Genomic DNA, 3,418 nt, shown 5'->3' with positions numbered 1-3,418 from the left:
CTTGAGAGACGTCCCATGAGGTCCTCATCATTGGGATTCACGTCTTTTCCTTCCTCCCCAGGTTCGACCATGTTGATTATATCAATGGGCTTGCACTCTCTTTTTGGATTCTCTTCTGTATTGCTTGGGAGAGTACTATGAGGAGTTTCAGTGATTTTTTTACTCAGCTGGCCCACTTGTACCTCCAGATTTCTAATGAAGGACCTTGTTTCACTCATGAAACTTAAAGTGGCTTCAGACAGATCAGAGACCAAGTTTTCTAAGTTAGAGGTGCTCTGTTGCTGAGAAGATAATGGATAAGGCTTGCTATTGCTGAGCCTATTTCTTCCACCATTATTAAAGCCTTGTTGAGGCTTTTGTTGATCCTTCCATGAGAAATTTGGATGATTTTTCCATGATGAATTATAGGTGTTTCCATAAGGTTCACCCATGTAATTTACCTCTGCCATTGCAGGGTTCTCAGGATCATAAGCTTCTTATTCAGAAGATGCCTCTTTAGTACTGTTGGATGCACTTTGCCATCCATTCAGACTTTGAGAGATCATGTTGACTTGCTGAGTCAACATTTTTTTTGAGCCAATATGGCATTCAGAGCATCAATTTCAAGAACTCCCTTCCTTTGAGGCTGATGAGCGGATAATTTATACGCTTTTTGGCATTATTTTTATATAGTTTTTAGTAAGTTTGAGCTACTTTTAGGGATGTTTTCATTAGTTTTTATGTTAAATTCACATTTCTGGACTTTACTATGAGTTTGTGTGTTTTTCTGTGATTTCAGGTAAATTCTGGCTGAAATTGAGGGACTTGAGCAAAACTCTGAAAAAGGCTGACAAAAGGACTGCTGATGCTGTTGGAATCTGACCTCCCTGCACTCGAAATGGATTTTCTGGAGCTACAGAACTCCAATTGGTGCGCTCTCAACGGCGTTGGAAAGTAGACATCCAGGGCTTTCCAGCAATATATAATAGTCCATACTTTATTTGGAGATTGACGACGTAACTTGGCGTTGAACGCCAAGTTCATGCTGCTGTCTGGAGTTAAACGCCAGAAAAACGTCATGATCCGGAGTTGAACGCCCAAAACACGTCATAACTCGGAGTTCAACTCCAAGAGGAGCCTCAGCTCGTGGATTGATCAAGCTCAGCCCAAACATACACCAAGTGGGCCCCGAAAGTGGATTTATGCATCTATTACTTGGTGGAGTTTCTGCACACCATAGATTAAGGGTGTGGAGCTCTGCTGTACCTCAAGTATTATTGCAATTCCATTGTCTTTTATTCAAATCTCTCTTATTCTTATTCCAAGATATTCATTCGTACTCAAGAACATGATGAATGTGATGATAAGTAACCCTCATTACCATTCTCACTTATGAACGCACGTGATTGACAACCACTTCCGTTCAACATGCAACCGAGCTTGAATGTGTATCTCTTAGATTCCCCAACAGAATCTTCGTGGTATAAGCTAGATAGATGGCGGCATTTACGAGGATCCGGAAAGTCTCACCTTGTCTGTGGTATCTCGAGTAGGATCCTGGGAATCCAGAAAGTCTAACCTTGTCTGTGGTATTCCGAGTAGGATTCCGGTAATGAATGACTGTGACGTGCTTCAAACTTGCAAGTGCTGGGTGGTGCACGAAATTGCAATAACACTTTTGCAACTCCGCACAACTAACCAGCAAGTGTACTGGGTCGTCCAAGTAATACCATTCTATCCCTTTTTTTATTTATTTTCTTATTTCTATTTTCGAAAACACATAAACCAATTTAATCTGCCTAACTGAGATTTACAAGGTGACCATAGCTTGCTTCATACCAACAATCTCTGCGGGATCGACCCTTACTCACGTAAGGTTTATTACTTGGACGACCCAGTACACTTGCTGGTTAGTTGAACGGAGTTGTGAGCTTCTCTAACAGTGCCTGAAATTCTTTTATCACAATTTCGTCCACCAAGTTTTTGGCGCCGTTGCCGGGGATTGTTCGAGTATGGACAACTAACGGTTCATCTTGTTGCTCAGATTAGGTAATTTTCTTTTCAAAAATCTTTTTCAAAAATTTTTCTTTTATTTTTCGTTTTTTGTTTCCAAAAATGTTTTTCGAAAAAAATTAATAAAAATACAAGAAAATTAGAAAATCATAAAAATAAAAAATATTTTGTGTTTCTTGTTTGAGTCTTGTGTTAATTTTTAAGTTTGGTGTCAATTGCATGCTTTAAAAATTTTTTTTTTCTTGCATTTTTCGAAAATCCCATGCATTCATAGTGTTCTTCATGATCTTCAAGTTGTTCTTGACAAGTCTTCTTGTTTGATCTTGATGATTTCTTGTTTTGTGTCTTTTGTTGTTTTTCATGTGCATTTTTGCATTCATATTTTCCATGCATTAAAGATTTTTAAGTTTGGTGTCTTGCATGTTTTCTTTACATCAAAAAAATTTTTCAAAATTATGTTCTTGATGTTCATCATGATCTTCAAAGTGTTCTTGGTGTTCATCTTGACATTCATAGCATTCTTGCATGCATCTTGTGTCTTGATCCAAAATTTTCATGTTTTGGGTCATTTTTGTGTTTTTCTTTAAAAATTCAAATAAATCAAAAAATATCTTTTCCTTATTTTCCTCCAAATTTTCGAAATTTTGGGTTGACTTGGTCAAAAATTTTTAAAATTAGTTGTTTCTTACAAGTCAAGTCAAAATTTCAATTTTAAAAATCTTATCTTTTCAAAATCTTTTTCAAAAATCATATCTTTTTCATTTTTTTTATAAATTTTGAAAATTTCAAAAATCTTTTTCAAAATATTTTCAAAATCTTTTTCTTATCTTTATCTCAAATTTTCAAAAATTTGCTAACAATTAATGTGATTGGTTCAAAAATTTGAAGTTTGTTACTTTCTTGTTAAGAAAGGTTCAATCTTTAAGTTCTAGAATCTTATCTTGTAGTTTCTTGTTAGTTGAGTCTTTTTAAAAATTAAATCTTTTTCAAAATATCTTTTTATTAAAATTTTTATCTTATCTTTTTATCTTGTATCTTATCTTTTTCAAAAATTTTATCTTTTTCAAAATTTGATTTCAAAATATCTTATCTAACTTCTTATCCTCTTATCTTTTTCAAAATTTGATCTCAAATCTTTTTTAATCAACTAACTAACTGTTTATTTGTTTCTTATCTTTTTCAAAACTACCTAACTACTTTTCCCTCTCTAAATTTCGAAAATACCTCCCTCTCTTTTTCAAAAATTCTTTTTGTTTTAAATGTTAATTTTAATTATATTTTGTCTTTGATTTTCGAAAATTACAAACCTCTTTTTCAAAAATTATTTTCGAAATTTCTCCTCTTCTCTTATTCTATTTAATTATTTAATTACTAACACTTCTCTTCACCTCTCTTCATCCAAAAATCCGAATCCTTCCTTCTTCTT

Source organism: Arachis duranensis, chromosome 6 (assembly GCF_000817695.3).
Source record: "Arachis duranensis cultivar V14167 chromosome 6, aradu.V14167.gnm2.J7QH, whole genome shotgun sequence".
NCBI lineage: Eukaryota > Viridiplantae > Streptophyta > Magnoliopsida > Fabales > Fabaceae > Arachis > Arachis duranensis.
The sequence above is the reverse complement of the archived record's forward strand: the minus strand, read 5'-3'. Positions refer to the sequence as shown.